Source organism: Pleurodeles waltl, chromosome 6 (genome assembly GCF_031143425.1).
Source record: "Pleurodeles waltl isolate 20211129_DDA chromosome 6, aPleWal1.hap1.20221129, whole genome shotgun sequence".
Classification (NCBI taxonomy): Eukaryota; Metazoa; Chordata; class Amphibia; order Caudata; family Salamandridae; genus Pleurodeles; species Pleurodeles waltl.
Genome location: NC_090445.1, coordinates 991907709 through 991935540, shown reverse-complemented (window position 1 = coordinate 991935540; position 27832 = coordinate 991907709).

The following is a 27832-nucleotide window of genomic DNA, read 5'->3' as shown; positions in this document are numbered from 1 at the left end:
TAACACCACAAAACCATGGCGGTAGGCCCTATCAGTGACAGGGAATATCTTCCTGGAGCCCACCTCTCCAAATACCCCTCACCCGTCCCATACATCCACGCCGACAATTCACACACATGCAATCACACACTCATTCACACATACATACACGCATGCATTCATCCATTCACACACACATCCGCACGCACTTCAAAACATACACGCATTCAAAATTCCATACATTCATGCATTCACACTTCAATACATTAACACGCTCACACTTCAATACAGTCACGCACTCACACTTCAATACATTCATGCATGCAATCAACTCTGAACATACACCTGCATTCACACACACACTCACACATACATGCACACATCCCCACACACACACAACACTCCCCACTCCCCTCCCCTGTCAGAGACCCGACTTACCTGGATCCAGGTGGTCCTCCGGCAGGAGACAGGATAGGGCGCTGCTACCGCCAGCAGCGCCCACCAGCAAAACACCGCCAGGCCATATTGTTTCTGATAATATGGCTGGTGGCGGTCTACTGGTGTGGCGCTGGTGGTGGTAGCAGCGCCACCTTACCGCCATCTGCCGGTATGGACACAGCCGGAATTCCGCCCTTTTTGTGGCAGAAATCCGACTGTGGTCATAATATGAAAGCTGCTGGTAGCTGCGGCAATAGTCTTTTGGCAGCCGCCACCGTGGCTGTAGGCGGTTTTTACCACCAATGTCAAAATGAGGGCCTATATCTTGTGCCCAATTAAAAAATACATAAGTTTCCTCAATACCCATTTTTCACTCTGCCTATTTCGCTACAAAATTTGGTCTATGCTAAGTACTCAATTAAAAAACATTGTACTGTGCAGCTACGTCGTTGACTCTGGGCACCTGGATTTCTTTCAGAACCTACAAACGCTATATATCAATTCAACCAGAGGGGTTTCACAGACATAATGGTATATTGCTTTTGTCAATCAGCCATTGTGACAACATGTTACAGATGAAAATGTTGTCACAAACTATTGCCTATTAATATTTCTCATTTCAACTGTTATTTTCCTTGGGAAAACCTTGAGGGATCTACTCATATGACCCCTTGCCGAATTCAGAATTTTGTCAACATTTCATAAATCTATAGCTCTTCTGGATCACCCATGGGTTTCACACTGATTTCCACCACAAACTGGAAGTAGGTTGAGAGCACAAAAAAGAGGGAAAATAGGCTACCTCTTAGAAAATGCCCAAACTGTGGTACAAAATTTGTTTTTTTTAATTCAGCTCTGCATGTTCCTTGCCTATTGCCAGCCATCTGCATGGTAGCGCATCAGAAGGAGAGATACATTCAACATGGGGGTGATTGGGATTTTGTTCTGCTCCCAGTGATGGCACACACAACTGCGTGCTAGAGACTGAGCTCGCTTATGGTGAAAACCGGATGTCCTCATGCTGAGGATAGGACGCATCCTCACCATACCAACTGGTATTATGTATTTTATGACAGTTAAAGACATACACATCTTATATAGTTCAAAAGAGGCCAGGAATAAGATGTCTGAAGTGTATCCACACATCTTCTACTGCAAGGAGTCCTCTACAAATTTAAAAGTATAAGGAAACAGGAAAACCATCAGCTCTGAATCCACAGCAAGTGTGAGATTACACAGGGATTAGGCATTAGTTTAAATATCATAGACTACCTGAATAACAGACTACATAGTATGCACTATTTACAGAATGGCCGTCACCCTTTGAATAAATATATATAAGGACAGTGTATGAAAAAAATTTACACTATATGTTCTCCTTTTGGCAATATTTTTACTTGTAGACACAAGTTGTGTTGGTGTACAAACAAATTTGTGACATGAGGGAGATCTTTTTTATATCCTACGGCGTCTGGTAACTTTGATCCAATTAGAATAAAAAGTATATGCAAAATAGATAGCTACTAGTCCAATAATAATTAGCTTATTATTGTTGACAAACGTCTGGGAATCAGTCCCTCAAGAGTCAGTGTTGATTGCATTACTCCTGAATGTTCCTGAAAGCTGGGAAGATGGTGACTTTGGTACAGCAAGCCGTTCATCAATTCAATTTTTAGGGAAACAACAGGCACTCTTATCAGGAGAACTTTTTCCCTATTCTTCTCAAAAACTCTGCTATATTTTGTCAATTTCCTCAATCCCCTCTGGTGAAATCCACAAACCCTGGGCACCTATAGAATCCAACGATGTTGGAAAAAAGAACAAATATTTGCCATGGATAGCTCATGTGAACAAAAAGTTATGGATGCCTAAATGTGAACTGCCCCAAATAGTAAAAAAAAGAGCTCAGCACTGGGTGGGGAAGGGGGAGGGGGAGGATGGGGCAGGCCTAGTAGTGAAAGGGTTAAGTATTCAAAGTTGCATATCTTGTGCTCTTCTGTTCAGATTTATTTCAATTTTTGGTGAAATAATGTATTACATTTTAACCTGTTTTACTTAATTGGTGTGGTATTTTTCTTGTGTTGTGTTTTCACTTTATTACTGTTTGTGTGCTGCAGAAATACTTTATACATTGCCTTTTTTAAGGCTGGCTGTGTTTGTGCCAAGCCAACAGAGGGTTAAGCACAGGTTTATTTAGTGACTTTTGACGTTCATCCTGACAAGGAATTTGTTTATTATTTGAGAGGGGCTTCCATCCCTCTCAAATCATAAACCATTTTTTTGGCAGATCCCACATATAGGTGTTATCACAATACTGGCCTGGTTCTTGGACCTAAGCAAATGGACTATAAGGGAAGCTCCAAATGCATCAGAGTAAGTAAAACGTAAAACTATCATAGCCAGGAAAGGGGGAGAAAAACATTTAAGTTTATATTGTCTAACATCTGTGTGTATTTGTTGTAACCAGAGCAAATGTAATCATGTGAGACATAGGATCTCTAACCTTTAAAGTGTGTTATGTATTTCTCACCTGACAGAGTTTAGTTATATTTGTTTTCTTGGTTCCTATATAATTTCTGTACAAAAATATCTATCTATCTATCTATCCACCTAGCGGTCTATCTATCTGTCTATTCATCTATGTTCTATGACATAATTTATCACATCACTCATGACATCTGAAATTACATCATTATTGACAACACTGATGACATCATCCAAGTTTCTTTTGCATGCACTATTCTATAAACTAGTATGGCATGAGAGGCCTGAATAATTACAAAATAGCTCATAATAATATAAAACATAATTAATGCTATCACAGATACAACTCCCTAAGGTGCATGTGTTATGTGCAATATTGACCCTATAACATAGACTTCGTGGGTAACCAAATCCACATTAACAATCAACCACAGATAGATGGGTAACCCCTACTGCACACAGTGCTCAATCTCTATATGACTACTACGAGAAACCAAGTTCCTCAAGATACTCAATATCTGTTCCAAAATTAATGCCCTGCTACGGACAGCTTTTATCTGTATCAAAACAAGCTTACATTGAGAATTTAAGTTGAAATAAGTAGAAAAGTGGGTACGGTAAACAAAGTTTACTCTATGGACAGACTTTGCTCTGTACCACACTATTTGCCGACAATCAAACTATCATGAAAAATACACCATCGAATATTAAAAAGTATCTAGTAAGAACATTGCTTAAAATGACCAAGATCTGAAGGTGCTAAAGATCATACTACCTACAGCCATAATACTGTGATGAAAACTTTACAGATAGCCCATCTTCTGAGGCAAACACAATCTTCCATGTTATGTAGAAATTGTTATGCTGAGCTGATTCGGTTGAATAACTCAAGGCTGCTTACAGAACCTGGGGCCAGATGGAGCAAAGTTTTGCGAGTTGCAAATGGTCCGAATCGCTATTTGCGACCCCGCAAAATCGAAATGGGATGCAAAAATCCCATTCCCAATCACCAAATAGCAATGCGACCCAGCACTGACTCGCAAAATTTGCTACCTGATTTTGCAAACCGCAATCAGGAAGTTGCAAATTGCGAGTAGCAATGCATATGCAAAAACCAGTCGCAATTTACGACTAGTCGCAAAAAACCAGTTTTGCACACCCAGATTACCACTGATTCAGAGCAGGTGGTAACCAGAACCAGAGTATAAAAGGAGACCCAGAAGGCATCTGGGCTACTCAAAATGACTGAACTGTATGTGATTGCATGGAGGAGGAGAGAAAAGTCCAGGCTGTCCAGCAGAGGAGGAAGAGGCAGAGACAGGAGGGGATATACTGAACCAGGCAGACACTATTTCAACAAACTGAGGAGAAGATATAAGACAAATATAGACTGAGCAGTGCTGTTATCTTAGTGATTATTGAGCTGCTGAAACCGCAGCTTGAACGACAGACAATGCGCGGCAGCGCCATCTCCACACATGTGCAAGTGCTATGCTCACTGCACCTCTTGGCCTCCGGTAGCTATCAGGGGGTGATTGCAGTGGCAAGTGGGGTATCCCAAAGTGCCCTCTCACGATTCTTCAGACGTTTCCTAGATGCCATACTCGCACACATGTCTAGATATATATACCTTCCTAGGAATGAGGCAGAAATGAACAGCACCAAGTTGGACTTCTACAGAATTGCCAACTTCGCCCATGTAATAGGGTGTGTGGATGGGACACATATACAAATTTGCCCACCTGCAAATCTGGAACATGTGTTCTGCAATAGGAAATGTACCCACTCACTAAACATCCAGGTGGTATGTGATGCCCATAATGTCATTACTAACATTGTAGCTAAATATCCAGGGAGTACACATGACTCATACATATTCAGGCACAGTGGGATACACCAACGCCTAGAATGTGGGGAGTTTGGAGAAGGATATCTAATAGGTATTTGTGACTACACTCTGAAGCCTTACATACAGGTCACTGTGTAACCCTGTGATGCCCTGTTAAATTTGCCTCTTTTGTCAAACAGGTGACAGTACATATGCCCTGAGACCATGGATATTCGCCCCATACCTAACACCTGGCAATCAGAACAAGAGGCGACACAACATTGCACATCGGTGGACCAGAACTGTAGTCGAGAGGACCTTTGGTTTGTTAAAGGCAAGATTCCGATGCCTCCACAAAAGTGGAGGAGCACTCCAGTATGCCTCAGAAATACCATGCAAGATAGTCGCCACTTGTGCCATCCTACACAACATTGCCACCAGATGTGGGCTACATCTCACCCCTGAAGACACAGACACGGAGGATGAGGAGCAAGAGCTACCATACCGACAGCCTGGGGATAGAAGCATCGCAAATGAGGGCAGACAGAGACGGAACCACATTGCAACCCAATACTTTGGCAGGTACATGGCAACCGTGATCACACTCACTAATGTCAGACACACATAGCCCAGTTGTGTAGTCAAACAAACAAAACCTTTTTATTGCTAAACTATAATGTTGTTTGAAAAGTGCAGTATGCAACAGTCTTGTATTGTAAACAGTCAAATCAGACACATTAATTTAATATGCCTCAATACTAGTACATGTCAGTGGCTCACAGCCTCCTCTGACTGCGGCCACCATGGCTCACTCCAGGTGGGTCCCTGAGCCCTGCCGTGCACTACTACTCCTCAACACACGCCCATCAGTGGCAGACACACTGCTGATTGTAGAGCCCTCCTCGCTGTCCTGCGGGGCATCCCCTGTGCCCCTTGCAGCCTGTCTGGTCTCCATGATATCAACCGCATGGCTGATGCGGCCAAGTCCCTGTGCCACATCACCAACAAAATGACCCAGTTCTATCTGCAGGCTGACAGTGCGCCTTGACAAGCAGGTTGTGTTCGTTGCCAGGCGCCCAATGGATGCTGCAAATATGTTGAAATGGCTGAAATGTTGCGCTCCCTGTGCCGTGCCTGTGCCCTGTCAGCCACCAGTTCCCTGACGAATAAGTCAATGGATTGTGTCAGGATCCCCGAGTGCGTGTTTATTGTTTGGAATTGATTGTCCACATTAGCCAGCCCATGGGTCACAGTTGTCTGCAGTCTTGTTAGGTTCCGGTTAATTGACCTCAACTGTCTATTTTGTAGCGCTGACCCTGTACTAAGGATGCCTCAAGTCCCGTAAACTCAACATCTGCAACATCCTCCCTGTGCACAGACTGCACTCTGCGGTGGCGTCTGCGCACTGCGCCTGCTGATGGCTGTGTGTGCCTCTCGGTAGGAATTGGCCCTAGTGCTACCACTGCTGCCTCCATATCCAGCGGAGGATCGTCCATGGACTCCGGTGGCATTTCCATGGGTGGTGGTGTCCTGCAGTGCCCTGCTGTGTCAGTGGCAGCCTCCTCCTGTGAGTCTGGCCCATGTTTCTCTCCCTGCACGTTTGCGCTGATGAGGGGGCCTTGAGGGAGACCTGTGGGACATAGGGGATACACTGTCAGTCTTGCACATCTGTGTTTTGCCTCATAATAAACATTTGCCTATATTTGGACTACTGTACTACATTGCCTATAATGCACTATTCTAGAGGTTGCTAGACTGGAATGGAGCTAGTTTGGAGGTGCCTGCTGCTGTGTACTGGGATTGTGTGTATAGTGCATTTGTGGGTGTCAAAGAATATATTTTGGTACTTACTTTTTGGTGTTCCAGACGCGGAACTGTCCACATCTCCTGTGCCCAGTACAGCCTCCGGCTCCAGTGTTGTCTCCACCATGGTTTCCAGTGCTGTAGGTGGTGGAACGGTGGATGGGCCTCCTCCAGTGCCCTGCATCTCCCTCATGTGCTCCGCAACCCTCTCCTTGGTCCTGGAGCGAAGGTCATACCACCTTTTCCTAATTTCGTCCAGGGTACGGTGGCTTAGCCCAATGGCATTTATTTTGTCCTGGATGTCTTGCCATATTTTTCTTTTTGGGTGTCAGCGACACTCATTGCTGCCTTGCCAAAGAGTTGGTCATGGTGCAGGCAGCACTCCTCAGTAAGTACCTCCAGCTCCTTGTCAGAGAACTTGATTTTTCTCTTCCTTCCAGCACTGGGTGTCTCCTTCTCCATTGTTGTTGCAGCTCCTCTCACCTGGGTGTGGCTCTGCAGCTTGGGCAGGGTGTGTATCTCCCTCCTCCCAGTTCTATTTGGTAACTTCGTGGTTCTGATGTCATCACCGAGAGCCAGGAAGTGGGTATTCAAACTGTTTTGTTCCACCTGCAGGCAATTTACGACACCGGACGACACCCTTTGTGCAATTTGCGACCTCCCTTTTAGAGAGGTTGCAAATTGCGAACTCGCTAAAAACAGAGGTCGCAAAATGCAGTGCGACACAATTTGGAATGGCGAGTCTTTCTGGCATTTGGAAATAGCAATTCGCATGGATTCGCTATTTACGAGTCGCAATTTTTTACCTACCTACATCTGGCCCTTAGAATCTACTATGTAGAATCTTTGCCCTGTTGGAATTTTTTTTGCAGAACCAAAAAAACGTGGGTGGAACATACTGGACAAAACATGTTCCACACCTCCAGACAACTATGATGCTTTAGAAGCACATGCATTTTGGAAACACTTACACCCATTAGCTGGAAACAAGCTGTACAAAATTAAGTAGAAAAGTAATATGGCAGTTACCTGCCACTATGTAAACTATAAAACAAACTAACACACTCATTGGATTGTCGCGTGGGCTCTCATTATTCTAAATGAGACTACTGGATTTCTAGGTAGCAGGATCTATAACGGTGTGGGGGACTGAGTCTGACCCACGTGTAAAGAACTCTGTCACCCTAAATCCGGTTTTTGCTCCGGCTAACTAGCAGTGCCTCATTTCTCCCATGTGGAAGGAATGATTTGGCAGCCGAGCGCATGACATCTTGGGAACTTATCAGGGAAGTCGTGGTTACTCAGATCCAAACCAACTCTCTTATTTCCAATATGATCTCATATACAAATGACAAAGACAGTATAAGTTTTATATAATGTTTTAATAAAACAACTGTATTTTAGATATTAAGGCATGAGCCGCAATAACCAGAACGATACAACACAGTAGGATTGTAATAGTTACCAGGAGAGTAAAACATAAAAACAAAGCTATCATATTGTCAAACAGTTTCTACTCTCCCTCTGCTTGTTCTATCTAGAGCACAGCATGTTAAGCTTCTAGCTTGCCTATTAGAATCACTGTGGAGACATCAGCCCTCATACCTGAGCAAAGACCTGTGATCTTGGTTCAGCATCTGCAACGAGGCAGTCAGCATCAAGTTGTGGTTCTCTGGTCGGAATCTCCCTCTTGCGTGTATTGGGACAAGGAAGTGATTTTATAACTAACATGTCATCGTGATCACAAAATGTCCCTACGCAGGAATGCCAAGTCTAAACTCTTACCACGTCTATCGGCAATGTACCAGACTGTATCCTTGACTGAAGCACAGAGTAAATATGTTATGGAGAACTCCAGTGCTGAAGTAGGCAAAACAGTGTGATATGAATAAAAAACAACACAGTAGAACTGGCTATTTGAAAAATAACAGTACGAAGCCTAATAAAAAGCATGTAGAGCAAAGTACACAGAGGCTCTAAGCTGTCAGCAAATGAATAAAATACAGTATATTCAGGGCAAAGTGCACAAAGGCCTAAAGCCTGAAGCTAAAGCGCAATGAATACGTAAAACTAACCACACTACACCCTCCCCTTGTCGGTAGCAAGTGGTTCCAATAATATAAAAGGATGCCCTAAATATAAACAATACCTAAAAAACGTATTTCGACAAGGTGAGAAGACAACAAAGTCATAAATTTAGGTAACATGTGACCATAAAGCCAAATTCAATATAGTGTCAATTTCGTAAAAAATCCAATCGTCAGATAGAAGCAATAGAACGCAGGAGTTCCTCCACTTCGATATATGTCAATATCGGAAGATCCACGCCACAAAGTACCATGGAGCAGGTGTGATCCAAAGCCCCAAAACCATTCAGGGCGGCACCCCGTGCAGGGCCTATGAAAGAGACAATACCATCTTCCTCCAGGAAGGGAATCTCATAAACTGCCTCACGAAGCAAACGTATCCGTAGTGCACAAGTCTGGGAATGAGCCCTAATCGGGAACATCAACAGATCAGTATCGACCATTGGAGGCCGCTGCAATGAGAGACAGAGAGCCAGTGCATGTTCAAACGAGCACCAAAGGCATCGAAACACGGGTTGCACACAATCCAAAACCGGTCTGAATGACAGAGACCAGTCGCACTCCAAATGTCCCAGTAGTGTCGCTCCAAAATGCTGCATCATGCGTTCACGACACAGCTGCGCTGATGGGAGCAGCAATACAGGATCTCGTCGTGACGGGACAGCCATTGCGAAAAAATAGCAACAACAGCAAGACTCCAGCCAATAAAGACAAAGTAATCGGGAAACCCCCAAAAATGCTTCAGAAAATAGAATGTATAGCCGAAGGTATCAAACCGAATATGGAAGAGAAGGTATGAGCAAAACCAACACCAACGACTTTGAAAAAATGTGCAATACCAGCAGTGCTGGATGCATTAAATATACGTCCCACAAGTTCACCGAAGTGATTTGGAAAGTTTGCATTCAAAAGGGACTGTATCTCCGCCGATGACCTCGCCACCTGAAGTGCGTAGGTTTCGCTAGCAGATGTAAGGGCCACATGCTTCTGAAACAATAAAGCTTTTAGCCGACTCAACTTGTCGAAATCAACCTTGGAAGTAGCAATATGAGGCCAGATGTCCGCTACCTCCCTAAATTGAGTGGGGGGAAACAACACATTCCCGCAGCACGTAACGGCCTTGTTGACAACGACGATGTAAACTATTCCGGCACGCATGCCACAGCAGCGTTCGCTGTTAAGAACAATGTAACTGCCGTTAGAAAGCACTGGAAAGTGTTTTTAATAACCGGGACTGGAACTTCCTTCAGATAACAAGCTAAGTTAGCAATCGAAGCGTTACACGCCCCGTGCAAGGACAGCTGTTTACAAACCATTGAATGGCTGACAGAAGCTTCGCATTCGCTGCCGCTAAGAAAAACCTCCTTCAAACCATTAACACATCTGTACTGAAAGGGAAGGTCCCACACCTCGTGTATGTAACTGTCTCCCAATAGTTCATATCTACCCACCGGAATGTGCTTCAAACACGAAGTAAATTGCAAAGTAGAGATAGGCAAATTAATAACCCCATCGATCAACCATTCAGCTGACGGAACCTCAGCTACAGTGAAAGGCAGTTTCTCTAATTTCTCAATATTTTACATAACATATGTCGCTTCCTTTTTAGCCATCAGTTGTTGTTGACGAGTCAAATTAAAAGAGATAAAGATCTCTCTGGCACGAACGTGCTGCCATGGAACGCGACCCGCCTTCAAGGTCTGAAGAGTCCAACCCAGCTGCATGATGGACCGCGTCTGACTCTGCCCATGATATAAAGAAGACATGTCCGATTTAATAATGTCAATGGCAGAGGAAACAATGCTGTCAATCGTGTAAACACGTTCAGAAAGGGTATGCATGCCATTATCAACAACAGACAAAGTCTGCATCAGATTTTCTTGATCAATCTGCCTCAACCGGGCTGCAGCCTCTTGTTGTGAAAGCTTCCAAATCTCATTATAAACCTCGTATAAGAACCTCTTCCTCCGTGGTACTTTGGGACCTGACAAAAAATCTTGTAAATCAGTATTATTAGACAGTAACATGAGATGTGACTTAACTGCATCCAGCGTGGATGACTTCAACCATTGCTGACAAAGCTTCCCCACACTGTATGTAGTTATAATATCAGCATGTTCTGGTGAAACGTAACGAGGGTCTGCCCTACTAGTCCTGAACCCCCCTGAAGAGGTGACAAAACGTTGATGACACATATTAGTGTCTACAGGCCATAATACCCACCCGCCTGGATGTAACGATGAAGTGTTAAGCGTACCATTCTGGACCCAATGTGTAAAGTCACTGAAAGTAGCATTCACATAGTGCTGCCAATTTTTTAATTTAGAAGGGACAGGTATACTAGGCAAAGTCAACTCCCTAATCGTCGCTAAGCCCAAACAGCTAGTCTGTACTGTGTCAATGAGGAAAATCATCTGCACAGGGATAATACATGCTCTAAATAACGTGTCCCTGCCTTGCATTTGCCAATTTTTCGTACCCCAAACACTTTTCAAGTCAACAGTTTTGAACCAGTATTCATATCCCTCGACCGACAGTTTAGATACAAACAAATTGGAATACAGTAATTTAGTATCGGTCAATAACATTAGCTTATCAGAATACGGTGTAACTTTAAAATAGTAGGACCTAGCATTACGTGGATCACGTCCAGCAAAATATGCAAATTTTTCATAATACGTTTTTGAACTCCCTTGTGGAGGAGTCGAGCAATGTTCCCATTGCACATAATTAAACATGGGCTTAGGGCTACTAGCTTTATGAATAAAGTGGTGTCCATAATAGTTGTAACAAAACATGTCACCATGATTATCTCTAAACTGGTAAGCATCTTCATCGTCATACACAGTATAATATTGCAAATCCGTTAGCATAGAATCTACTGTCTTCACATCCCAATCATCAGAAACAATGCCAGGTATAACAATATCATTCATTGATAATTTGAGGACATACGGTATTTGAATCAATTCAGTGGGACCATTTCTATCAAACATTACTTTATCCCACACAATTCCATCTGGAACTGGTATAGCAGAAATGTTCACTGTGGACAAGTCTCTTCGAACCATATGAGACGAAAAATGCGGTTTTAACACAGTCTCCACGTGCTCAATGTCAGATCGATCAGGAAGAAAATGACCATGTATTATCAGAAAAAAAGTAACCACAAATCCCAACCATAATAAAATAGTCTTCACGGCCAAAAACAGCCAAAAATAGTTCCAAGGAAAAACAAAATATGTTTGTTTAAGCCATCCCAGCAGCCGTCGTGGACCGTGGACAGAAGACATCGAGGACGAGGAGCCGGACCCATCATTATCAGCGTCGTTGAAGCAGCCAGAAGCGGTTCTAGCAAAAGGTGCAACTGTGAACGAAGAAGCAGATGGAGGCTCTCGCCGTGGCACGCTATAAACCACATGTTCAGAAACGTCAGTAGAACGTACAGCAATTTGATCACAAGATTCCATATTAATCGCCGTCGGTGGAACAATCGCAAGGTATTATCCACCCTCCCCAAGCTCGGAGAGGAAACAGAGTCGGTGAAAATCACCTGCAGCGGGACCTCTTCCCCAGTAGTGAGAGGGATTCCGGAACTACTGGGTGTCCCTCTTGGTCTGCTGTGCAGAATCGGCCACATGTTGTAACTTGACATTGTCAATGGAAACAAAGCGATTTCCTTTGGCCCCTCGCAGCGGTGGTAAAATCACATTTCTCGTGCCGCTTACCCCTAACACAGGGACAGGTTCTCGATAAGAAGGACCAAATTCTTTTTTAACTGCGACCTTTTCACGCACTAGATCCCCAATCCTGGGTATCCAACCAGTAGGTGTTACTGGCTCATCCTTAATTCCTGAGGAGGCAGCACTGGCAGAAGAGTTATCTTCACGGAATTGTTGTAAATCCTGCAAAACAGTGACACGATCATTTATGTCAAAGGGCGTATCTGCCGCCTCCACACCAGGACCATCTAGATCAGGAACATACATTTGTGTTCCAAACAGGCACTCATATGAAGTACGAACCCCCAGTGACCTTCTAGGCAAGTTATTAAGTGCTCTCTGTACTCCATATAGATGGGCTAGCCAACCACGACCCGTACCATTAACTCTGGCCGTTAAGGACTGCTTTAAATCACGATTTAAACGCTCCACGACAGAATTTCCCTCGGGATGAAATGGAGACGAGAATTGGAGTTGGACCCCCAACTAAGCCATGGTGTCCCTGAATGCCTTAGAGGCAAAAGCAGGGCCCTGGTTCGAATGAAAAGCCGCAACTGCAAATATATCGACAAAGATGCGCAAATCTTTAATAACAGTGCGAGCGTCAGCCGAGCGCTGTGGCCATACCCATACAAATCTGGAGCACGAATCTACAGCAACCAATATATATTTGTATGCACTATCTGGCGTCAGCGGACCACAATGATCCAAGTACACACACTGTAATGGTTTATTTGAAATCAGAAGGGGCGTCTGCTGCGGGCGTCTAGCCGACGACGCTTTAATTTGTTGACAAACGTCACAACAAAGGACATATTGCTTCGTCTCTTTATAGAGACCAGGCCACCAGTAACGAGCCTGTAAAAGTGAAATCGTGGCAGCCACCCCAGCATGTGCAGAAGCCACCCCCCCATGTGCTGCAGAAATCAATCGAGGTCTCTCAATTTTATTGGGAATTTCACGTACACCAATGCCTGGAATTGTAACAGTAGCATTTAGCGCACCATTCAAGCAGTAACTATATTTTGAAGGAAATCCTTTAGAAAAGGGCGTGCCATCAGCCGTAGCCTTTAAGGCAGCTGAAATTTCTGTGTCTGGTTTGGAACTCGAACGAGTCACTGCGGCCACAGTGGCGACAGCCACTGCCGATTTCGCGGCTTCATCAGCCAAAGTATTCCCAGCAACGTGTATTCCAACGCGCTGGTGTCCAAGTGTATGCACAACATGGACTTTAGGAAGCGTTTCCTTCAGATCCGCATCCTTACCCCACAACATTTTATGCTTAATGGTGTTGCCTTTAGAATCTCTGAACCCATTCATCTTCCAATAGTGTAAATATTTGTTGAAAGACTGCACACAGTAGTAGGAGTCACAGACCAGCAAGGTTAAAAGTGCCGGATCCGCGTGCCCCAACGCTAACAATAGAGCTTTGAGCTCAGCCAGCTGTGCCGTGCAATCTCCCAAGGTTTTAGTATAAGTATGTCGGGGGCAGAACACTTCCCCCTCCATAGTGCCGCTCACCACCGCACATGCAGCAGAATACTGTTGTTTAGTCCCAACCGCTGGTTGCGCAGAGCCATCAGTATACATGACCACTTCATATTGGTCAATAGGCAATGTACCAGCAGGAACAGGGTATTCTATTTCGTATTGAAGAAATTCTTGAGTCTGCAGTTTAGGGTCAAATACATAATCAACATCAGTGGCTGTCAAAGACGTAGCCCATTGTATCCATCGCGGGTGTAAAGCTTTCGAATTAGGTACACTCGCTTTCGTAACAGCCTCTAAGGCCGGAACCAGGGAAACAACAACTATGCGTTGACCCTGGGCCAGCGGTCTTTCTTTAATAACAGCCATCTGTACTGCAGTGAGAATTTTCTCAGTTTGTGCAAAACGTTGCTCTGCAGCAGAATACAAGTGAAACTTGTATGCAATCGGGACAGTCTCCCCTTCATTAAAGGTGACATAAGTAAACCCAACAGCCCCAGGTATCACCCTGATCACTAAATGAGTCTTATTGTCCCGTGTGTGTAAGTGTTTAACTGCTAAAAGATCACTCTGTAATTCTCGCAGTATGTGTGTATGTTCAATCGTCCAAAATTTACTTGAAAAATTCGGGCGAATCAACTCGTATAAGGGTTTTATACGCGTTGCATAATCAGGAATGTAAGTTCTGCCAAAATTCAGAAACCCCAACAATGACTGGAGCTTCCGAACCGTATTAGGAGGCTGCAATAAAGCACATTTCTCCAAAAAATGTGGTGCTAGGCTCTTGCCCTCACTCGACAACTCATATCCCAGAAAAATTACGCTGAGGAAGGCAATCTTTGATTTCTTAAAATTAAACTTATAGCCAATATCAGCAAACCCCACAACAATGCGCGATACACACCTTAGATGTTGCAGAATCTCATCATCTGTCAGATATATGTCATCAACATATGATAATGCTTCAGGGTCGAACTCATGCAGCACTTCAGTTACACGAGCCGAAAACAGTCCTGGGCTATTCTTATACCCCTGAGGCAAACGACAAAAAAATTTCTGAGAGCCAAACGCACTGAAACAGGTATAGTCCCGACTCTCGGGCGCTATATTCTGGCAGAAAAATCCATTCGAGATATCTAATGTTGTCTTGTATTTTTTACGCACTATATTATTCATAAGCGCTGCGCTGTGTGAATTCTGTATTGCATATGTGCGTGTATGACTATTTAAATGTCGATAATCCACCACTATCCTATATGAATGGTCCGGTTTAGCAACCGAAAACAAGGGATTATTCATCGGCGAGACACAGGGCTCAACTACACCCTGATACTCCAATTGTGTAAGAATTTTTCTAACCGATGCCCTAGCTTCAAATTTGATAGGATATTGCGGTTGTGGCTGAGGTTCGCTCTTTATCGGAATTACATGATAAGGTGATTGTCTGTCCCACCCCACGTTATTTCTATACAAGGCGGGAGCCTGTGCTAGAGCCCATGATTTACTATAGGACTCCGCGAGTTCTCTCGGAACAAGTGGTGAGAAGGAAGGTGTAATAACCTCCTCCCCAACTGGACAGTCGCGAACAAAGTCAGGTGGCCAATCTTGTTCGGCCAACAGAACATCATATGATTTTACCACATGGTCCCAAAAAATGGCGTTTATAACACGGTCAATGTCCCCTTCCAATCGCAGAGTCACTTCATATACTCTATCAGGATCAGAGACACGCATATCCGCCGTCTCGACTTGTATGAAGTCATCAGTTGCTTTCACCTCCAGATGCTCTAGAAGACTCCGGCGAACTATTGTGACCTCTGCCGCGCAGTCTAACAGTGCCAACGCCCATGTCTTGTTCGTCAAGAGAACTCTCTTCTTGAGCGGCATGTCTAACTGAGACAGCTGCTACTTTCTTCTTTTTAAATTGCTGTTTCTGTTGCAGCGGTTTCTCTTCTTGTTTAATAGAAACCTCCGCTGAGCGTTGTGAATCCTGTCTCGGTTTCATGTACTCCGTCCTCCGCTCTGACCGCCCACCTCTCTCACTTCTCTTTTCCGAGGAGTCCTGAAAGGAACGAGATTGGCGTGTATAAGTATATTGATATCTATCAGGCGTCTTCAAAGTATCCCTATTCCTGAGATTATACTTATTCTGTGGGGTCTCCGGTTGCGGAGACTGCCCACCATCTTTCTTCGGTGTTTGCTGTTTCTTTTCCCAGCGCTTTTTCGACCCCTCAGGATGTTGCTGTTTAGCATTTTCTTTATTATTTTTACCCTGTAACTCGGGTTTTTGTGGTCTAGCCCCTAGGCTATCACGACCAATACTAGAATATGTTTCCGCTATTATTCTCGGAAGCTCCCGCTCCTGATTAAGCAGCGGTACATCCCGAAGACGCATACGCACTGCTAGTGCTACTGCCTCTCCTTTGAGATTACTCAAAATAATAGAAGAAACTGTGGCAAAATTGCCCAGCAACTGCATGCCCAAATCCAAGGCAGCCCCATATTCATCCTGAATCTGTTTAAGTACGTCCGGTAAATTAGCTAATGTCGGTGTACCGTGTGCCGTAGTGTAGAGCGCGGCAAACACCATGCCCCAGGTATTACAAAGGTTCACCGGAGGAACCATCCCGTACGGCAAACACATCGTCAAAATTCTATGTTTATCCTGAGTTCCCGTATGGGGAAATACTGCTTCCAGCGTATTAATTTTTTGCGCCAGCCAAAGCGGAGTCTCCTCTCGTTTAGCTGGTACCTTACCCATAACTGAGTGTACAGTGGCCGGATTAAGACCCGGAACCACAGCCTGTGGGTGCGCTGGAGCAGCACGCGCTGCATTCGTATTTAATGTCTGCATCACAAACTGAACTAATCGTCTATATGTAGCCGTTAATTCCGTATATAAACGACGAACATCAACCACTGCCAATTGAGCAACCGCAGGATGTGGTGTATATGTAGCCAATAAAGGCCAGGTAGGACCATCATTACTCAGTGGACCTAACCTAACTTGTGCTATTGTGTGTGGGAGGGCGCCATCAAGCCAATTATGGTGTTCTTGATAAGATAGAGGTATTTCTAAATAAGCGTAAGCCCTGTATTGACCAGGGACATTCGCAACTGTGTATTCGTGAAAAGTATTTGTTCCTCCATCCACTGCTGGAAATGCGACCCAAGAATAAAAAAGTTCCGTTCTATAGGCTGCATGGGCGTCCACCACAAAAGTGACTGGACCCCCCTGGACTGTCAGTCCATGTGTCAACAGATGTCCCGTGAGCGGATGTCGCATATTAATTGCTATGTTCACTACATTAGGATTTGCCATTTTATAAAAAACGGCTTCAGGTCAGAGAAGGCACACCAATATCGGGGTCTTTCCTTTCAAAGTTCAAGCTTGAACAACCAACCACTAAGCAATAGGAAGCACCTATGCCGTGGCGGCGGAAACCCTCAGTCCCACAGACGTCTCCGTATACGGAACCAAGGGAGTCAAAATATATATGAGACCAAGAGAGTCAGTCGGACCTAATCATTAGAGCCAGACTAAACGTTGGCGGCGCCATGTCGCGTGGGCTCTCATTATTCTAAATGAGACTACTGGATTTCTAGGTAGCAGGATCTATAACGGTGTGGGGGACTGAGTCTGACCCACGTGTAAAGAACTCTGTCACCCTAAATCCGGTTTTTGCTCCGGCTAACTAGCAGTGCCTCATTTCTCCCATGTGGAAGGAATGATTTGGCAGCCGAGCGCATGACATCTTGGGAACTTCTCAGGGAAGTCGTGGTTACTCAGATCCAAACCAACTCTCTTATTTCCAATATGATCTCATATACAAATGACAAAGACAGTATAAGTTTTATATAATGTTTTAATAAAACAACTGTATTTTAGATATTAAGGCGTGAGCCGCAATAACCAGAACGATACAACACAGTAGGATTGTAATAGTTACCAGGAGAGTAAAACATAAAAACAAAGCTATCATATTGTCAAACAGTTTCTACTCTCCCTCTGCTTGTTCTATCTAGAGCACAGCATGTTAAGCTTCTAGCTTGCCTATTAGAATCACTGTGGAGACATCAGCCCTCATACCTGAGCAAAGACCTGTGATCTTGGTTCAGCATCTGCAACGAGGCAGTCAGCGTCAAGTTGTGGTTCCCTGGTCGGAATCTCCCTCTTGCGTGTATTGGGACAAGGAAGTGATTTTATAACTAACATGTCATCGTGATCACAAAATGTCCCTACGCAGGAATGCCAAGTCTAAACTCTTACCACGTCTATCGGCAATGTACCAGACTGTATCCTTGACTGAAGCACAGAGTAAATATGTTATGGAGAACTCCAGTGCTGAAGTAGGCAAAACAGTGTGATATGAATAAAAAACAACACCGTAGAACTGGCTATTTGAAAAATAACAGTACGAAGCCTAATAAAAAGCATGTAGAGCAAAGTACACAGAGGCTCTAAGCTGTCAGCAAATGAATAAAATATATTCAGGGCAAAGTGCACAAAGGCCTAAAGCCTGAAGCTAAAGCGCAATGAATACGTAAAACTAACCACACTACAGGATGATGTCATCAGTGATGCCATCAGTGATGTCATAAATTATGTCATTTTCAGATGTCTCTGCTTTATGTTGGAAGTTTCTGATCCTGATGTTGTGCTCACCTATTTGTCAGCCCCCTCTCCCTCTATGTCTCTAGGACCTTCAGTAATATTTGCATTCAAATCCCAGTTAGAAGCGTAAATGTGATTTCCTCCCCAATCCTTGTGTGTACATTTTCCCTAACATGTTAGATTGGCGCTATCTGGCTTACAAAGTTGCTGATTGAAGAGCCCCCAGCGCCTCCTTGTGCCACAGTAACGTAATTTTTTTGCGCTAATGCGGCCCAACAAGGCCAAAATCACTACGCCAAAATAACAAAATGGTGCTATGTATGCATTGCGCTACTTTGTAACACTTTGCGCTTCATTCTGCATGTGCCAGGCATAATGTATGCAAAGCAGGCATTCCCCTGTTAGGGGGACCGAAAAAATGGCACAAAGAAATCTAAAAATTAAAAGGAGGCATGCCATTGTTGACAATGGGCCTCAATGGGCTTTGCAGGATTAGTGTTAACCTTTTTTTATGCTAATCCTGCTAAGCTCCGAACTAGCATCAAACAATTTGATGCTAGTTCCCCTACCTACTGCCATGGTGCACTGTATCTTAGATACGGCGCACACATAGTGGCGTTAGTGGGCACTAAGGGATGCAGCACCACTTTTCTTAAATCAGGGCCAAAATGTTTTTCACTTTCCCCAATATTTGTTAGACTGGAGTTAGAATGATAAAAGAGACCCCCCAACCCATAGGTATGCACTTTTCCTAACGTTTAGTAGACTAGAGTAAGAATAGCACATTTGACTCCACCCCCAAATCTATGCACTTACATTTGTTGGACTGGGGTTATAATAGTAAATTTGAATAACCCCAATGTATGCATTTTCCTTAATGTTTGTTAGAGAGGATTTGGAATAGAAATTTGACCATCCCAAGGTTTGTACTTTCTCCTGTTTTTTGGACTTGAGTTAAAATCGGAATTATATAACGCCCCAATGCTTGTACAATTTTTAACTAGATTTAGAATGCTAACCCCCCCCCCCCAGTAAATCAACTGTCCCAAATGTTTCTTACACAAGAATTAAAATAGTATATGTGACCCCTCACCCAAACACAAACACAGTTTGCACTATCCCTAAAATTTGTTAGGTTAGAAGAGCAAATCTGTCCCTCCTAATGTACAGAGTTTCCTCTGTCCATTAGTATCATTAAAAATAGAGCTAACCCTGAACGACGGTCTATTTTGTTTGAAAGTGTCAGCCTTAGCTATTTGGTAAAATATATAAATCATACTTGTCCAAGATCTTAACATTCAATTGCCCAACTTCCCATCTATGGTTTAAGTATGTTAAATGTCAGTTCTGTGACTTTACCTTGAGCCATATGCAGTCATCCCCACGAGCACAGTGATAAAAGATTTCAAATACCGAAAACAATGTACTGGAGAAGATAATGTTTTGCTGCCCATGACCGAACTTTGAGGAGCAGACTTGAGCACCACTACATAGCATCTTAAGTTTCATTGGAATTAGAATCGTATTTAGATAAAATTTCCCCTCACGTTTTTGCGCTTGTATCTGTAATTTCAGTGGTGTTTTTACCCGTAGCAACAATCATTCCAGCTGCAGCCTGTAAATGTGGTGGATCACCTCAGGGAACATTGATGTATCTTTTCTTATTTTGTCCATTGTATGCTACCTTGATATGTCAGTAGCTAATGTCCATCTTTTTAATGGATAAAATTAGGAGACCTTATTCTTTGTATGCATTAGTCACGGGGTTGATGATTTTTTTTTAGCTTTTTAGGATATCTCTTTCTATGGTCTCTGTTAGTATGAATTAAGATTTGAATGTAGGATTTAATTTTATAAATCATAGGTCAATAGTGATTTACGTAGATTTTTCTTCATCATCAATCTCTGTTAGTTGTACGTTTGCTGTTTGTATTATTTTTTGTTATTTTTACTGCTTTAATGGCCTAGTGCCGAAATAAAGCTACGATGATGTGTATAAGATTGCTACTTTGCTACATTATTATAGTAAGAAGGGTGGTCCTGCAGTACACGTTGGATGTAAAAACTGAACGCAGGAGTAAGTAACTGAGTTGTGAGTTTAGCAGATGTCACTGGCTTGTACAGTTTCTTTAACTACTAGTTAGTGAAAGCTTTAACTGCTCCCACAACGGCTCTTTGGCCTTTTTATATCTGGTGTTAGCCAATACCTTGTATTTTAGTTAAATCATTTGTATGATATATTTATAGTAGCTTACAGCCAGCTCTCTTCATCCATTAGTCTGTTGTTGTGACATTTTTCTTCTGCTTACAACAGTATACATCATCAGGCAATGGGTCAGTCCACCTCAGCCATTTGCCAACTTAATTATGAGGGACACTATTCTGCCTTTCACAAGGAGCACATCAAAACACAAGTTAGTTCCCTTAAGTGATAGGAACTACTATGCCAATGTATACTTTTTAGGTCCAAAATAATTTTTTTTTTTAGCCAATCTTTTATTTCAGACTAATGAGAGCAGGGACTAGCAGCTTTCCTAACAATAAAGTTGTGCAAAAACCTTGGGAAAACAGGCATTGACAAAGCCAAAAGGCTGGCAGCCAATGCCGGACACATTGGTTGTGCTAAAGCTTGTGTCTTTAGATATGTGGATTCATATTTCAGATTTATTCTTTTTTATGATGATTTCTGTTTTTTAACTTACGTTTTTAGCATGTGTTTATAAAGGTAATTGTAACTGCACGCATTTTCTCATGTGTTAAGTATTGCAAATAATAGAATAAAAACAGAAAACAGTACAGTATCGCAATGTAGTACATATAGTAGGGGCAAACTTTTGCTTTAGATGTATCAAGACGTCACATAAACCCTGGGCATCAAGTAAAGTCGCTGTGCTGTGTTGCATGATATGGAGAGAGCAGAACAACACCATATCTACTAAGATGTGGCTCTGTTCTGCTCTCTCACGGCACTGGTGCACTGTAAGCAGCCATGTGCCAATGCAGACACCCTTGAAGTCCCACCTTCCAGTACAAGACCTATGCTTTAAGACTTTTTTCACTTTGTATTTGGGCTGTACAATGTTGCATAGATGCACAGTGGGAAAAAAAGCAGAAATGAAAAGCTACAGTTCTTTGTAAATAGTGATTTGCACCAAAACCCATGGGTGGTTGCGTGAGAATGCTCCTGCACCACCTGTGAAATACCACTCTGGTGGAGAGTAACTCATTGCTCAACTTTGTGTTAATATGAGTTACTATCCAATACAAATCACAATTTGGTTTGGATAGTAAATCCCACCTGAACACTTTCCATCTGATTTGCGTTTTAAAAGTAAACCAAATCTGAACCAAAACATTTGTAAATCTAGGCCTCTGGCTTTTTTCATAGCATATATAACAATGGTTCATCATTTTACATAGATGCATACGGCCTGGGATATAAAAGGAAGTGGCTGTTTACCCAGCTGCTGGGGAAATAGTGATTTGTTTCTACTATTCACTCACACCACTGGCTAAATAGCAGACATTTTTTTACTATTCACCCAGTGTCCTTGAAAATAGCAGAGAAACCTCACTATTTACTCGGCCGCTGGCTAAATAATAAAGATTCTGCACTGTTTGGCCGACAGCCGTGCAAAGAGCGGAAAAACCTCACTATTTGCCTGGCTGCTGGCTGAGTAGTAGTGATTGTGACCTGATCAGCTGGTGGTAGTGCAAAAAACAGAAAAACATAATTATTTAATAATTATTTACCCTGAAGCTGTCTAAATAGCTTAATTCTGCACTGCCTTGGCAGCAGCCATGCAAATAGCAGAAAAACATCACTATTTACCTGGCTGCTGACAGTACAGACTCTGAATTGTTCGCCTGGCGGACGTGCAAATAGCAGAAAAACTTCACTATTTACCCGCCATTGGTTAAAACGTACAGATACTGTACTGTTGGGCTGGTGGCCATAAAAATAGTAGCAAACCTTAAATATTGACCCGGCTGCTGACTAAATAGTAGAAAGTTTGCACTGTCCAACTGGAAGCCATGCAAATAAAAGAAAATTTTCACTGTTTACGTGGCCACTGGCTGAACAGAAGAGATTCTGCACTGTGTGGCTGATAGCCGTGCAAAAAAGAACTGTTCATTCAGAAGCTGTGAAAATAGCAGGGAAACTTAAATATTTACCTGGCTATTTGCAGAATAGTAGAGATACTGGGCTGTTTGCCTGTCAGTCATAGAAATAGCAGAAAAAATGTCACTATTTACTTGGTCGCTGGCTAAACATTAGAGATACTGGACTGTTTGGCCAGCAGCTGTGCAAATAGCAGAAACAATTCACTATTTATACTGTCCCTGTCTAGATAGTAGAAATTCCTCACTGTTTAGCAAGCAGCTTTTGGAAACCTTCTCCCCCTGAGGCTACCTACATCTTGTTGTAAGGTGACCCATTCCCCTTTGCAGATCAGTTACCACCCCAACTCGGGGGTCATTAGCTCCTCAATGGTTTGCGACAGCAATTGTAGTCACAAACTATCAATAACGTCCTTTCCAAATTGAAAAGGGGAAGAAGGGAACTCCTTTCGTTAACCATCCTTTTAACTCACATAACATTTTAGGTAGCCTTTTATCCACTGCCCCTCGCTTTAGTTCTAGGTCTTCATCCTGTGTCCACAGGAATGCAGTCAATACAAGCCCAGTATTTAGGGAAGCTGTATCTACTCTCCATCATGTCATGCAAAAAATATTCCACTGGTCCATGCACTAAGACTTTCATCACACAAGGAGTCTTACTACTATTCACCTAGATGCAGGTTTACTGAGGCCTTAATTGCCATTGCATCACACATGGTGACGCAAGCCCTTAAAAATGGGATTTACTAACCCACAGAAAGCCACTTCTTTGCATTACCCTGTGCTGAGAAGGCATTCCATGGGTGGAGAAAGGGCCATCTATGAATGTTGACACAATCCCAGATTTACTAAGGTGAATAAACATAGGTTTGAGGAAAAGTGCCTTAACAAGGGAGGTACACAGATGAGAAATATCTGTATTGCTCCTTGTTACTTCCTCTTCCAGTGTGTGTTTCACAATGCAACACACACAGAAAGAGGAAATGCCTTAAAAGATTGTTATTGTGAAGGAAGTTGTCCTTTCCTGCACAAAAACAATCCTACTTGTCATGCAGGCACTCATGCACCACAACCTAAGGTTGCCTGCGTTGGCATGAGGCAGCACACAGTGCACCAGCATAGGTAAAGAGAAGAAATGGATGATATCTTAGTAGATATGGCAAATTTCTGCTCCCTCCCTGCCACACAACACAACACAACATAGCAAGTAATCATGCTGACTTGAGTTGCGAGACTTCTTAGTAAATCTGCCCTTTGCCACATACCCACCTGAGAAACACACACATGGAATGTCAGCACAAAGATCTGGTGGTCACAAAGAATCAGTCTTTGGGCCATGTAAGATGATGTATCTAGAGCCTCCATCATCCCTTCTTCTGCAGTACTGGAACTGGGTAATCCTGACTTTGTTCAAACAGCTGCTAGTGCTCCATTGACAGGGCAATTTTCAGATTTTAAATGCACCAGCATTCTTGAACCCTAATGGAACATAATATCAGTACCATTGGATGGGAAATTATGTTTCCAATTTAGGGTTGGTAAGCTCCCCCTAAAATCATTTACTTGCAAATGGGCATCAAATGACTCTGATTTGAGCCCAGCTTGTAACAATGTAGTTGAAACTGTTACCAATGTTTTCTTTTGTTGTCTTGCATATGCTTGTTCCCATCAGACATGGATTAAGCCGCTATGTAAACATCTGGGCATTTGCAACTATTGCATTGTTCCTAAAATTCTAAGATCTAATGCTCACCCATTGCAGGCTTGTACTATTGCTAAATTCTTGAAGCAACTTTGGTATATAAGAAGAAAAGCTCTACTTATGCAGGGAAATTGATCCTAGCTGTTGCAAAGGTCTAACCCTCTAGTGTTCCTTGTATTGCACTCTCATGGTTACTCTGTTGATTCCTATTTGGTGAACTGTTTCATATTGGAATGTTTATATCGACTTGCTGAGATTTATTGCAATGTTTTAATGATTTTGTGATTACTTTACAGGATTCATTTTAATGTACATATGTGGTATATTTTGTACCCTTATGGCATTATTGCCCCAATAAAGTTATTACGTAAATAAGATCTATCTGGAGCCTCCATCACCCCTTCTTCTGGTCATCAGAGTCTCTCATGATCTTGAGCTTCCCTTTGTTGATTATCATATCCCCTTGAGCCCTTTGTAATACATTAACCATTCTTCATGACTTCAGCCATCTGAGTTTCTCAAACCCTTACTGTCCTCCTTCACAGACCACACTCATTTTCATCCATCCACCTTTAAACTCCTCTGCCACGTCTCAGTCCCTATGCATTCAGATTCACCCTGAGGCTACTGTGCCAGCACCAGACCATGGGGGTCATTCTGACCTCGGCGGTAAAAGCCGCTTACCGCCGGTCAGAAGGCCGCCACAATACCGCCGCGGCCGCGGTCAGCCGCCACGGATATTCTGACCCACAACTGCAAAACCTCCAAAAATCCGCCCTCCACTGCAGTCCGCCACATCAGCGGCCAGCGGTAAACTGGAGAAGACCAAACCTCCACCGCCACGCCAACAGAAATACGCCCATCCCATTATGACCTGCAAATCCACGCGGCGGTCATTCAACCGTGGTATTCCATTGGCGGTACACCCTGCCGCGGTCAAAATACACACACCTTTACAAACCCCTACCACATTGGACAATTTGAAAGGCACACACCTGAAACACATACACACACCACTCCCACACATCCAATACCATATAAAACACACACCCACATCACCCACAAACCCCTACCAACAAAAACCAGAGACGAAGGAGAGAGAGACACATCAGAGAATAGATAGCCAGACACACAGAGGCACACCACAACATCACACACACCACATAGAAGCACAAAGCACCACACACCAACACACACTTCATCACATACACCACCCCACACCTCATACACACCACCCCATGGCACCACAAAGGCACCCACGCTTTTCGGACCAAGAACTCCGGGTCATGGTGGAGGAAATCATAAGATTGGAACCCCAGCTCTTCGGCTCACAGGTTCAGCACACCACCATAGCAAGGAAGGCGGAGCTCTGGCAGCGGATCGTGGACAGGGTCAACGCGGTGGGACAGCATCCCAGAAATCGAGAGGACATCCGCAAACGATGGAACGACCTACGGGGGAAGGTGCGCTCGATGGTCTCGCGACACAACATCGCAGTGCAGAAGACTGGTGGGGGACCCCCACCCACTCCACCCAAATTCACTACATGGGAGCAAGAGGTACTAAACATCCTGCATCCTGATGGCCTCGCTGGAGTACACGGAGGAATGGACTCTGGTAAGTACAAGGCCAACCACTTCACCCCCCCCCCCCCCCAGCATGCTAACCCCCACCCTCACCCCCAACCCCCCAGCACACATCCTCCCTGAGAATGTCTCTCCAGCACAACCCACCCAACACCAACCCCTGCATGCCATCCCCAAACTATGGACACCCATCACCTAAGCATGACCACTGCACATACCCATCCCCCCCCACAAAACACCCTCACAACACCTCCCCCAAGGGAATGCCAGCACTGGGGGACAAGGGCACCCATAAAACGCAAGCTAATGCACACACAGAAACAATAACCATACCCTCTTACCCCATGCAGGACCCGAACTACAACACACCGGTCAGGAGGGACCAGAAATGTCCATCCCACCCCCGGAACAGGCCCCTAGTGATGACAGCAGCTCTGTCGACCTGGAACCTGACGACCAGCCCGGACCATCGGGGACCTCTGGGCAGTCGGTTCCCCTCACCCAGACACAGGCCACTGCAGACCCAACCCCCTCTGGGAACAACAGCACAGCTCCCACCCAGCGGGCCCATGCCTCTGTCTCTAGGATAGGTCAAGCAGCGGTGTGTCTACCACTACAGGGCCCCCAGGGTAACCCACCAACCCAACAACAACAGGGACCTGGGGGCAGTGGGAGTGGGCACACCGTCCAGGGGACAGAGGCCCAGGGAAACAGGGCAACTCGGAGGGCTGCTGTGCGACAGGGGGGGGAGGAGAGGCCCAGGGAACCCACTCTCCAAGAGGCCCTCACCACCATCATGGCAGCCTACCACCACTCACAAGAGACGATGGCGACGGTACTGGCCAGGTTCCAGGAGATCCAGGCACAGCAGGAGCAACGCTACATGGGGTTCAGCGACCAACTCACCAACATCTCAACCGCTATGGGCAGCATAGTCCAGGCCCTGAACCGCATAGAGGACACGTTTCGGGACCATGTGGCATCACACAGGGCCCCTGTCACTAGCCAGGAACAGGAACAGCCTACCACCTCCGCCGGCGCTAGTGGACAGGAGGCCCCACCACAACGACAGCCCACCAGAACCCCACCTCCTGCTGAACAACAACCACCCCGCAAAAGGAGCCTGAGATAAAAAAAACCGACAGAGTAGGATGTCAAGACCCCCGCCAGCATCACATACCCCCTGAAGTCCTCCCACTTTCCACATTGCCACCCTGTCAAACCTTGAACTGCCCCTGCTCCATCCTGCCACAGGCATATGGACAATGCACCTGTGAGACTGAGAACTGGACTCTGCCATGGACATTACTCCACCCCCACCCATCACTGTTTCACTATCATGTACCAATATCTATGCACTAATAATAAATCACACATTGCACTGAAATCAATCAGGACTCAGCCTGTCTTATTTACAAATGTATGACACATTACATATCAATTACGTATTATTAACATTGTGAATTACACATACCGAGGTAACTTAGCATTAGTCCATGGGCCAACCAAGCCGAGGTCACGCAGTGGCTCATACAGCACAGAAAAGGGAAGGGAAAATCAAACATCATGTTTATAGTTCTGGGGGGAAATCGACAAAGTTGAGATGCAGGAGGCTTTCAGGAAATGTAAAATGGCATGGGTGATTATTACCTGTGTGCTACTGGAAATACTGTTCTATTACTCTGTCCCTGTTGTCTGTGTCGTCCTCTGAGTCTTCCTCCTCTTCACTCTCCGCAGGCTCCACAGCTGCTTCAACACCACCATCTGCACCATCCTCCTGCAGGAAAGGAACCTGACGTCGCAATGCCAGATTGTGAAGCATACAGCAGGCCACGATGATGTGGCACACCTTCTTTGGTGAGTACATCAGGGATCCCCCTGTCATATGCAGGCACCTAAACCTGGCCTTCAGGAGGCCAAAGGTCCTTTCGATGATCCTCCTAGTTCGCCCATGGGCCTCATTGTACCGTTCCTCTGC